At 42.3% G+C, this 12,263-nt stretch overlaps 1 protein-coding gene and 1 pseudogene across 2 annotated transcripts in view; one reads left to right on the top strand and one right to left on the bottom strand.

Moving 5' to 3' along the window:
- The window catches only part of B3GALT1 (beta-1,3-galactosyltransferase 1), a 448,389-nt gene that overhangs the window by 20,632 nt on the left and 415,494 nt on the right, over nucleotides 1–12,263 (bottom strand). For both annotated transcript variants that reach the window (XM_087819801.1, XM_016199768.2), the window contains exon 3: nucleotides 12,184–12,263. The gene's annotated coding sequence lies outside the window, so the exon portion shown is untranslated. The remainder of the gene's footprint in view (nucleotides 1–12,183) is intronic.
- The window catches only part of LOC107546101 (large ribosomal subunit protein eL15-like), an 89,291-nt pseudogene that overhangs the window by 2,395 nt on the left and 74,633 nt on the right, over nucleotides 1–12,263 (top strand).

Below are 12,263 nucleotides of genomic sequence, written 5' to 3' on the forward strand. Positions count from 1 at the left end.
TGGCTTTTTGAAAATGAATTTAGAGGAAGCAACATAGAGCTATGTTTTGCAACCACATAGCAAAGTATTAGATATCTCTGTTCTTATTGCTATAAATCTAGGTGGTTATAAAGAACTCAGATATAATCTCTTGAATCATTAATTCCTCTTCTTTCTACATAGGTACAGTTTCTCCGCATCCAAACAGCTATCAGTAGTGATGGGCTCTTTTTGGAACAGGTAAAATCCTGCATCGCTGATCTCTCTTCCCCCGTGTTTTCTCCTGCCAGCCAGGTTTCGCTATTTTCACAGGTTTGATGAAATGACTGAGAAAGCACTTAGATAACCTGCCTTCAAAATATCCTCCCCATTTTTTCTCACTCAACATCTCTGTTCCACAGTTTCATTTCTTCCTTCTTTAACATTTTCTCTCTTCTAGAGATAATACTCTAATTTTTTGGCCACAGGTGTTTAGCTCACGTCCTTATACTGGCCATTTTAAGAACATACTCATACAGTTTGGAAGAACCAGGTGTTTTTCATATGTAGTATGTCCAAAAGATATGAATTTTGAGAGCAAGTCAATAATGGCACAATTTATAGTGTAATTACATAGTAATAACTCAATTTGCTTGTGAACACTGAATCCTCTCCATGGGTTTTAAACAGATGTCACAGCAGATGCACCTCATTTAAGAAAGAATGTCTATTAACTATAGCAATAGCTGGGCTTTATCTTCAGTGGTGCTAAATTAAAGTGATAATAGGTAGAGGCCACTGTTGAATACTATTCGGAAGTGTCATTCAGACAGCAAGGGACAGAAGTTGTCAAACAACTCAAAGTTCCCATTCCCATGAGCAAGTGTATCAAATATAGTGTCAGCGTTTCAAAGGGTTGATGAATACTTGGCTTTGGGGTTATGTGACAGTTGTCGAGTCATAACTGAATTTTATAGAGAACTAACTGTTCAATATACACACTTATTTCTACCTATGTTATTTCATTTGATTATCACTGGAATCTAGGACATAGCTGTGCATGTCCTGACGCTCAGAGGTCACCCAAGTTCTTAAAGGGGCCATGTAGTGGAGCCCAAACCAGAGCCCAGGCTGCCTGACTCCCAAGCCACTTACCATCACACCAAGCTGCTGCTTCCAGCAGATAGTTCAGTCAACAAATCAATTAGACTGTGCACGTGTTTTTAAACAAACTGACTGACCCTTTTACTCGTTAATTTAAAATCAAAGTGATTGAATCATTTGTTTGTGAAAATACAGGGTAAGAAGCACTTGTTTATTTTTACATCAAACTCTCCATTCTGTTGATACGTATTTTCAAACAGCTACAGTGTGAAATCAATTCTTTGTGCCACAACAGGAGGCTGCCAGACATGCACCAGTCTCTTTAACTGAACCCATATGCCTGCAGGATCATCACCACTAGTAGCATCATCTCCAAATATGTAGAACAATGTGCCCATATTGATTTTGATGATTCAAAATTATAATAAGCAAGTTTGGAATAAAAGAATGTACAAACTCTTCATTGAAATCTTGATAGCGTCATACTGAAGGCTGGGGAAAACTTGCCTATGTCCTTATATTCCTTTCTGACTATCCTTTCTGATACTGTATTATTATTTTTACTTTTAGCATGAACTGATCCGTACTCCACCCCGTTCCAGCTTAATGTTTTTTCTCACCCACATCTGGACCGTGGTATGTTCACCCAACAGCCTGCCCAGTGCTGACCCCTTTGCGCTGGTCTGTGCGCAAAGGCCTGGCCTTAGCGAGGCTTGTCACTCAGGAGGCTGCTCAAGTGGCACGGGCCTGGGAGAATACACTTTTGCTAAGTCCCTGGGGCATGATTTCCAAAAAGGAACCACAGAGAGAAAGGATCTGGTTGTCTGTCAACTGGACTCCCACACGGATGTCAGGGCTCAGCTGGGAAAAGCTGCTTTTTCTCTTTCTGTGTGGTTCTCCTTCATTGTAAAAAAAAAAAAATCAACAGCACTCTCTAGAGATTTCTTTCCCTTTCCTTTCCTCCCAAAAGACTGTGTGGTTACTTGTTGCCCCTTCTTCTGTTTTTTTCCCCATTTTCTCACCTGGCACCCCACTGTGCTCTGTCCTTACTCACCTCCCCGCCTGCTTTCCTTCCTCTGTTTATCCTGCCTGAGATCTGCACGGCTCTGTGCGCACTAATCCTCCTACAGCTTCTCTCTCCAATACCTCCCTCCTACAGCTTCCCTCTCCAATACCTCCCTCCTACAGCTTTTCTCTCCAATACCTCCCTCCTACGGCTTCCCTCTCCAATACCTCCCTCCTGTCCGCTCAGCTTCCTCCCACACGGCTGAGGACTGCTTTCCTGGACTCTCGCATCATGGTCCATTACTTAGCCAACACGTTAGTCTCAGCTGAAGGGGGAAGTGGAGATGAGGCTGATGGAGAAGACACCAGCAAAGGAGGGGAAAGGTGTCAAGTGAGACTTGCCAGGAATGGGAAAAGGGGGAATAAGAAGCCCCTGGAGCCTAAAAATAAAACCAACATGTGGGGCAAGATTTAGCTTTTCTGTCCTGTCCCAATTTTATATATAACAGTTTGTATATGTTATATTAGAAATATATTAATAAATATAAAAACTAATTAACATAATGTTAGAACTAATTAACAATAGTAAGTAATTAACATAGTAGAAATAATTTTCGTAAAATGTCTGACACAGTGAGTGGAACATAACAGATGCTCAATAAAGGATGATTATTACCTTATTGCTTTTTTAAGATCCAAAGAGACTCAGATAAATACAGAATTGTTTTCAAACCATGGAACAAAATCTAGTGTTAAAACAGCAGCACTGTTTTCTTAGTTCTCTATGTTATAATATACAGACTTGGTAGTCAGTTGTGAGACATGTCAGAAATTTTATAATAATAGTCACCAAGTACTGAAATTTGAGTATAATGATTTTGGAGACAGGAGAGTATAAATGTAAATACCTGGCCTACAGTTGGGGACATGGATTAGTCTTGGAAATGTAACCTCTACAGACTTTCGTTTCCTAATCAGGGTAATGAAAGTCCTATAGAACCAACTGCACAGGGTTGTTCCTCACTCAAAAGGGGGTCATATGTGCAAAGCTCATGGCACAGTGCTTAGCACATAGTGAGCTCTCAGCAAAGGCGGTCCATTATTGGACTGCAATTTTTAAATTAAAGCAGATTCTAGCTTATTCATATAAAAACAATGATTTTACTCACTTGCCTTCTGATTTACTTTCATGAGAAACAAAGAAAGTGGAGTCAGTTGTTTAGCTAATCTGTTGGGAGTCTGTGACCCATGAGAAACTCATCTCTTATGTGGACTGTGGAAGGAAAAATATCAGGAACCACTATGGTAGGTTTGCCACCTGCCTATCATATTTCTGGCCATTTCAAATGCCCATAGAGCATTTTGCAACAGGGTATTGTTCATTAATTCATAAGGGACTTCATCATTCACTAGGGTCCGAAGGATATTTTGTGCTATTAGGACAGATATGAGAAGCCACTTGTGGGATGGCAGGTAGAATTGACTGGTGAAGGAAGATTTGTTGACCATTTCATATTATAGGGCATTTTCCAAATCCTGAAACTATATGGTTTATGCTAAATCTTTTGACCAATATCTATGGAGCACCACAACTCTCTGACTCTGGGCTGGGTGCCAGCGAGCCAAAGGTGCATTACACATATCAGAGCCTGTTGAGAGAGCATGGGGCCCCGCACATAGCTGCATAAATATTTGTTGAGGCAGCTGGGAAATAAGCCCTTACTTAATCATAAATGCTGTCTGTTAGAGAGCTAAGAACAAACCATCCTAGGTGGGGAGGGGAGGGACTAACTACTCTGGGTTGTGACAGATTTGGTGCCTGGAAAAGTCCTACTGTGCTTCAGCCTCCCTCTGTGCTGTCTCTCCAGGGCTCAAAGAATTCCCCTGAAAATACCTGCCACAAAGTCCCAGAACAAAGCACGGTGATGTGGCCAACCCCAAATCCAACTCCCACCCTTGGGGCTTTTCTCTTCTTTTCTTCCTTTCACTAGGAATTGCGTACTGTTTGGGTTCCATTTCAGCCTGTTCAGTAGCTGAGGCACAGCTGGGGAAGGACTCTGGCTGTAGAGCACCCAAGGCCATAAGCAAACACAGCATCAGAAAAGCAAGCTCCTGGGCAGAAGCCCTGCAGCGAGGGGGATCGTCATGGCTGTGGCCAGAGAGAGCAGGGCTAAGCGTTGTTGGCAGAGAACATGCCTGGCTCCTGGCTCCTGGCTCCTGGCTCCTGGCTCCTGGCTCCTGGCTCCTGGCTCCGCAGCCCTCCACTGCCCACAGCTGGAGCCGCTCAGCTTCGTCTTGCTCGGCCAGTTTCACCCTGGTATCCAGTTCCCTGGTCCGGGGAGCTGAGGGACCTGTGTCGTGGCTGAGGGTTTTCCTTGGATTCCCAGCTGACCACGTGCTCTGCCTTTGGGAGTAGAACCAGCCACATTTTGTTTTGTTTTTTGTGACTAACTGGACCACCCTATGTCCTGCTTACTGTAACTGGCACATGTCTTGTTTTGGGTACCTCAGTCTCTGGAGCTCTGTTTCCTCAACTCTCAGGAGAATGTGTAAACACCCAATTGCAAGGCTCTTTTTAGCAATGAATTAGATGACTTATGAAGCACCTGGGAAGATGCACCTCAGAATTTATGTTGGTTCTGAGTCCGACCTTTGTACGCTTTGTCATATCAGTGTTCTTGAGACCTGGAGTTGTGCCTCTGAACACGAAGCCTAATTGTTTTGGCGTGGAGGACATTTGGTAGACCACAGTGTAAGACTATGTGTTTTATTGACCAATGTTCATGTGTGCTATAGGTAACCCCCATGCTCCCCATCCCTTCTCTGAGCCTTACCCTCACCCCACTCCTGACAGGGTATCTCTCAATCAGTTTTCTTTGAGGGTTTGGGACTCAGAGGCACAAAGAGACAACATGTCACCGAGCTAGAGTGAAGGGGCTTGGGCATACCCCAATATCTCCTGTCTCTCCTCTGTGTCAGCTCTGCCTCAGCTGCTCATGGATTGATCTGGAAGAGTCCATCAGAGACCAAAGGACACTGGCTCCTGCCCTTCCTGTCTGTTTCTCTTCCCAGGGTTCTGGACTCGGAGGGAAAAACCTGCCAGGTGCTGTTTTTCAGGCAGGAGAGGAGCATGCTGGGAGCCCTGCAGGGCAGAGTTGGTAGAGTGGGTAGAGCACAAGGCTGCAAGTCAAGTGACAGCTCATTCCCAGATATGTGACCAAGGCCACTTGAGGAATGCAGGAAGCAAACGCTGATAGGGCTTTCTACTCTGCTCAGCTGAAGAATGTGAAGAAAACTCCATCTGGAGGGAAATTGCATGGAACACCTCTCCAGCTAAATAACAAAGAGGCCATGCCTAAATTATGCTTCAGTTTGCAGGCCCGAAAGAGCAGAAATCAGAGGGAAACATTTGAAAAATGAGCTCTGAATTTGTCACGGTCCAAGATCTTCACCAGTGTTTCATTTAAAAAGAAAAAGAAAAACAACATGCCAGACTCACAGTGGACACTAAATTACAAGCTGGCTAATTCATCGAACACCTTAGCGAAGAGATTAGAGAGTGAATCTGTCTGAAAGACCAACAGCCATTCTTAACAGCTCTCTCAACCTTATCTCTCTACTTAACCCGTCACCATGTTCTGCCAATGTCACTGCAGAAATTCCTCAGGTCTGTTTACTTCTCTCCACCTCCACTACCACCACCTTACGGGTACTTCTTATCTTGACCCCTACGGTAACTTTTTAAGTGGTCTAGTTGCCTGTTCTGTTTTCTGTTTCCCCTTTAATCTTTTTCCTTCACACTCTGGCCTATCGTTTTGTGTCACTACCTATTTGAAACCATTCAATGCCTTTCTATTGTGCTCAGGAAGAAGGCTAAATTCTACATGACTACATGGTGGTTCCCAAGGCCCTTTGTGGTCTCACCCTGCAGCAATTTCCTTTTTACTCTCTATACTCCACTTCACTTTTTCCTCCCCAGTTTCTTGAAAATGATTCCTAAGATCACTGGTCCTTTGCACATACTGTATTTTTTTAAATGCAGAGAATGATTTTGAAACTCTTATTATCAGTCTCTTTGAGGGCGAAACTATTGTGTTCCACACACCCCTCCCTCAGTCTAGTGAGATTCCTTTGTTATACATCTCATAGTATTTATCTAAATTAATATGAATAATAGCTAAGATTTATTGAGTGCTTAGCAAGTTCAAGAGTCAAGCACAGTGCTGAATAGTTTACAATCATTATATAAATGTTATCGAACTAAAATTACAACAAAATCTGAGAAGTTGCTAATATTATTCTCTGTTACAGGTGAGGAACCTGAGATCCTGGGGGGGAAGCTGAGTGCATATGCAGTAATGTGATGACTTGGTACATATTTGGCTCTCCCTTTGGAATGTGTATTTGGAGTGAGCTGGGCCAGGTAGCTTATTGGTCAGCACTGTTAGAGGCTGCCGGGCATGCAGGGTGTGTTCGATACCTACTTTTTGATAGAAATAATGATGAAAATTCCAATGAGTAATGAACTAGAACTCATTTTAATGTTGAAACTAACTGGGTATCCTTTCATTCTCCACTCTAAATCAGTCGCCTATGAGATTATTCACAAATTCCAGACAGTTACTTGCAAATGAGAAAATGGCATTTCCAATAGCAGAAATGCTTTAGAGTACCCTCTACTCTTGGTTTTGATGACCATCTGTTCCATTTCTAAACGAGGCAGCAATTTAGTTTAATTTTGTTCACAGTGAAGGATAATTTTTTTGGTATCAGTTCTTCTGAGACTTCTAAAATAGGAGTCACACTCACACAGACACACACATACAAGCGTGTACGTGCTGTGTTAGATAAGTCTGCGCTAGCAGCTATAAGAAAGAAACCCTAAATTTCTGAGCTTAACAAAACAGACAGTTACTTCTTGTTTGTGTAACAACCTAATGGGGGCATTCCGGCCTGGCCAGATGGCTTTTCTCCTGGTGATCCAGGAGCCCAGGCTCCCTCCCTGCCTGAGGCCTCACAGTTCTCTCACCTGGTCAGAGGGCAGCAGAGGAGAGCGAGCAGGAAGGCATGCCTACTTCCTAAAAACCCTGGCCCCCAAATGAAGCATGTCACGTCCACTCATATTCCATTGCTAGAAATTCATCATGTGGTCACACCCAACTCTAAAGAAGGCAAGCAAATTCTGTCTAATACACACCCAGGAAGAAAAGGGAGAAACCATATTTGAGTGAGTCACCAGTCATCTCTGCCCCACCTCCAGTCCCTATAATACAAAGCAGAGAGATGCGGTAAGATTAGCACAAAGTGCCCTGGAGTATGGGAAGATGGAACTTAATTGTAATGGTGTCCATTTGGAAAGGCCTGTTGAGAGATGATTTTCAGTGAGTCTTAAAGGACAGGTAAGTCCTTGACAGAAACAGATCCTAACAGGCATAACTGAGACTGGAGTCGAAAATGGTGAGGTCTGAAGTCAGGAGAGAGTGAGGGTGAGAAAAACGGTATGCTTGTGCCTTGGTCTATGTGTACATATCTCAGCATCTAGTTGAAATTATTTTAATAATCTATTTTCTTGAACTCCTTCTATAATTAATTAAATAAATAGAATTACCCCTTCCACCACGAGTATCTTAGTCCCTAATGTGAAAATATGAAATAATTAGAGGGTGTGCTGTATAAGAATTTTAATGTCATGGAAAATTCCTATTTTCAAGACTGTGCTAATTATACAGGATGAGGCGGAACAAAGGGAAGATGCACAATTAGCAAAGCCCAGCTTATTACAACCAGCTCTGTTTAGAGGCCTTTTGAATCTAGATATGTAATAAATCAAGACTGATCTAGTATTTATCTTTTAGAGGACAACTCTGGGGATTTAGAAATGTAGGGATGGGCCATTCTGGATTTGGCTGTGGTGATGGTATAGGAAACTTTTACACTCTAGTCTGAGTGGCATGGAGAAAGGGTCTTTAGAGGGAGACGACCTCTGTCCCTTCCTTGGTCTGCTGCTCATTGGCTGGGTGATCATAACTTCTATGGGCTGCTTCCTCCACTGTATGGGGAAAATGATACATATGAAAGGGAGACAGGTTAGTAAGAAGCTAGGAAAATTCCTTGACAAGTGGAATGAAGGAAACAGAGACAAAATAGTTAAGCAGACAGCTGAGCAATTAACAGCCAGCTAATAAATTACAAGACACTATTCTTCATAGCCAAAGGCACTTAGGAACAGATAGCTTACATCTCTCCTCCCCAACCAGAGAGCAGTTAAATCACCCTAATCTGGGAGGTAGATAACAGAGACCCAGTTAGTGCCATTAGTGCCAGCCAAACCCAAGAACGGATAAGGTCAGGGAATAAATAACAAAAACCCCAGTTTGAGCCAGACAAATCCAAGATAGAGGTGAAGATGACCAGCGAATGATCCCAAACCCCACTATATAATTTAGCATATTGAAGTACATGCCTAGAAAGCTGAAGGATATTCTGCTGAGATCCTCCTCTGAGGTCTCCCCTGAAGTTCCCACCTTTAGAAAACAGATAAAAACCCTCAAGACAAAGGACCCAGTGTGCACTCTCCCTTGAGCACGTCTGTCTGCACCTCCCTTTACTCAGGCTCAAACTTTTGCTTTCTTTCTTTCTCTTAGGCTCCAAGAGCCCCCTCTTGCCTAACTTTTCAGTAAGTCAGAAGCAGCTCCACCTTAGCTCACTTTTGTCACTGTGACTTTTACTTCTCAGTGAATCCAGGCAGCCAGCTAGGCTCACTTCTGTTACTGTGATCTTGCTTCATGTATCCTAAGCCCTTCCTTTGTTTCACTGACCCCAGCTTTAATAAACACATTTTCAAAATCAAATTTCAAGAAACCACACATTCCAAGCTGTGCTGGGGTAGACCTGCCCCAGTCCAGTCCCTTTCCGGTGACAAAAGCACTTAGCACTGAGCCTGGAGTATATTAAAGACCCATTTTTAAAGTTTAGATCCATTTCCTTTCCTTCTCCTACTTTATTTCCCTTAAGCAGGATTTCATTCACCTCAGTAAAAGTCCTTAAGACTTTAAGAACTGTATAAGAATCACTGTAATATCAAATGGACATACTGCTTCTAAGTCCACCAAACTTCAATAAAGGCAGTTACAATATCTGTAGCCCTCTCTGAGCGGTGTCAAGGATAAAGAAATACCTTAGTTGTCAAATCCAAGGAAGACTGACTCAGCTCTTCTTTTCTTACAAAGAAGATAAACTACATCTCCTGCAATTTGCTTTTTGCTAGGGGGTTTTTGTTTTGTTTTCAAACAAGATCTCCAGTGCAAAAGACAAATTCTCCTACATATACATTAAAAAGGGGCTACGAGGAGTCCCATAAAGGGTTGTGCTTTTCTCTAGATTCTGTTGCCAGAATATTAGAAATTGATATGAGAAGCTAAGAGCTTAAAAATTGCACAATAGTACATATTATTCAATTGCAAAATGGAAAACTGCTGCTCATCCCAAGCCTCAGCTCAGCTCTGAATAGTCTATACACTCAAGTGCATCTCAGTATTGACTCGGGATAGAGGCCCTCAGCTCCTGAGGAGGCATTAGGATTGCATTATCATATCAATGGCCCACATGCAAACTTCTTCATAAAAAAAAAGGATCATAATCCAGAGGCAAGAGATAAAATATGAGAGTTTGATTCCTGTAAACAAATCAAAGGTATTTAGAGTCAAGCAGCTTAATCTGTGTTAAAACATTGCCAGGAATATAAACATCAGAACAGCCTCAGAGCCAGAGCAGGAAAGAACTGAGAGGGTAGAAGGAACTCTAAAGATTATTTGCTGCTTTTCCCTGATTTACTATAATTCAGCCCTATTGGCCCTCTTTCGGTTCTGTGAACCAGCCAAGCTCCAAGCCTCTTGTCTTAAAGTCTCTATTCCTTTGCCTCTTCACAGATGCCTCGTGTAATAGTCAGGATTGTCTCCAAAAAGCTGCATTAACAAAAGCTTCCATATCTCAGTGGCTCAAGGCAATTAAAGTCTGTTGTTGCTTTCCCATGCTACATGTTCAGAGAGGGTTGGCCGAGGGGGTCTTTGTTCCTTGAAGTCTCGAAAGTTTCAGGTTAAGGGGGCAACCACATCTTGGAACACACCACCAGTCAGAATGCCACAGGGAGCTAGAGCAACAATTAAATGCTCCAGCAAGGAAGTAACATATGTTGTTTCTAAGACAACACATTGGCCAGACCAAATCCCATGGCCCTGTGAAACCCCAGGGAGACCAAGGCAACGCAATCCTATAATGTGTTTGGAAAGGGAGGGGAATAGAATTAGCTCTTTTGCCTCTCACACCTCCCCTGGCCAACCTTTCTGAAGCAGGTTCTAGCTCTTTACTGCCTTAGCACCCCTTTTGTATTTTTCATAGTGCTTATCACAATTTGTAATATCATTATTTACTTAATAAATAATGTTTTGTTTTCAGTCTGTTTCCACTATCGAACTATAAGATCTCTAAAAGGAAAGTCCATGCCAGCACACTAATCCAATGACACGGTTATCAAAACTGGTTCAGTCTGCCTAATATATTTAAATACTGAATATATTTGTCTTGAATTTGGAGAATCCTCCTGGTGATAATCTCCTGCCTCTCAGCCCAGGTCCTTCCTGGCTGTGTGCTGGCGCCTATCCATGGCTCCTCATCAGAAGACCCTCCCTCTACACAACGTCAGGGGCAAAGCAAAGGTAAGCTGGGCATTCCTTCAAACACAGCTATGAAGCCAACTGGGAAACTATCAACTAAAACCTCACAGAAATCTCCAAAGCTGGTGAAAACCAACATAGCCAATGCAAATCGCTGTACACTTTGTAAATAATGAAACGAAATTTGGCGAACTGGTGTTTTCTTGAATTTATTTTTGGCAAATTAGCTTGCAGGGGATTAGCTCAGAGCTACCCTCTCACCCTCCACTTACAGATGTACTTTATTGTCAAACAGCCTGGTATTTGGAAGGCACTCTGAAATAACTGTCCCTTTTATGGACAAAAACTGTAGTTTAAAGAGATTAAATTACTGGCCCAGATCATAGAGGTGATGGTGAGAAGATAAAATGTGGGCTTCAAGTCTCTTCTTGCCCATGTGGTGCTCCTTTTCCTGGCCCATAAAACAGGAAATCTGCAATCGTTTTTACAAAGGTATCATGCTTTTTAGGGCAAAAGTAAGTGTATAAAGGAATATTTTGAATATTTCTCTTGATTTTTATTGTTTTGTTTTTTTATTAATCCTCACCTGAGATACTTGTCCAGTGATTTTTATTTTTAGATAGAGAGGGAGGGAGGGAGGGAGGGAGGGAGAAAGAGAGAGAAACACTGATGTGAGAGAGACACATTGATTGGTTTGCCTCCTGAACACACCCTGACCAGGGACTGGCGATTGAACCTGCAACCCAGGTACATGCCCTTGACTGGGAATTGAACCCAGGACCCTTCGGTGCACGGGCCGACACTCTAACCACTGAGCGGCACCAGCCATGGCTCTCTTGCTTTTTAAAATCACTTTAAATAAAAACATTTTAATGATTACTAGTTATCTTAGATACTTCTTAATAACTATACCATCATTTTCTATATAAATTACTATTACTTTAAAGTGAAATAAGAAATAATTGAAGTACAATTGCCCATGAGACAAGGTTATTTCAGCAAAGAAGTTTCAAGAATCAATTAGCTATGGCCTTAGAGAAATAGATTTTTAAAGAGGAGTTGTCTCAGGTCACCTAAGGCATGTCTTTGCATGTCTTTAGTGCCCTAATATTTCATCTTAAAAGAGGCCACCACTAAAATCAGCCAAAGTTTCACAGATACTTGTCAATATGAATTTTACAAAAGGACTTTTTTCTTTAGTTATCATGTTTTTTCTCTTATATCATTCAGGAATGAGACTTTTATGGCAATGGTGTTTGTACATATCACAGCAGGTAAACATTAATTAAAAAAACCACCATTAAGCTTTTCTCTCTCATTAGTCCTTAGATGTTGATTTCCGATTTTACAGACCTGCTGTTATTCTCCCACAGTGACAGCCCACATAACTGAACAGCGTGTTCCTCTCCGACCTGTTGGGCGGAGCGTGCCGCGCTCTTCTTACCATAGGTGCAGGGCACAAAGCATGGGCTCCATCTGTAACGGCAGGGCCAGGCGAAGCTGCTGCTTAAAAGCTGCACAATC

This window comes from Miniopterus natalensis, chromosome 8 (assembly GCF_054644295.1).
Source record: "Miniopterus natalensis isolate mMinNat1 chromosome 8, mMinNat1.hap1, whole genome shotgun sequence".
NCBI classification, from domain to species: Eukaryota; Metazoa; Chordata; class Mammalia; order Chiroptera; family Miniopteridae; genus Miniopterus; species Miniopterus natalensis.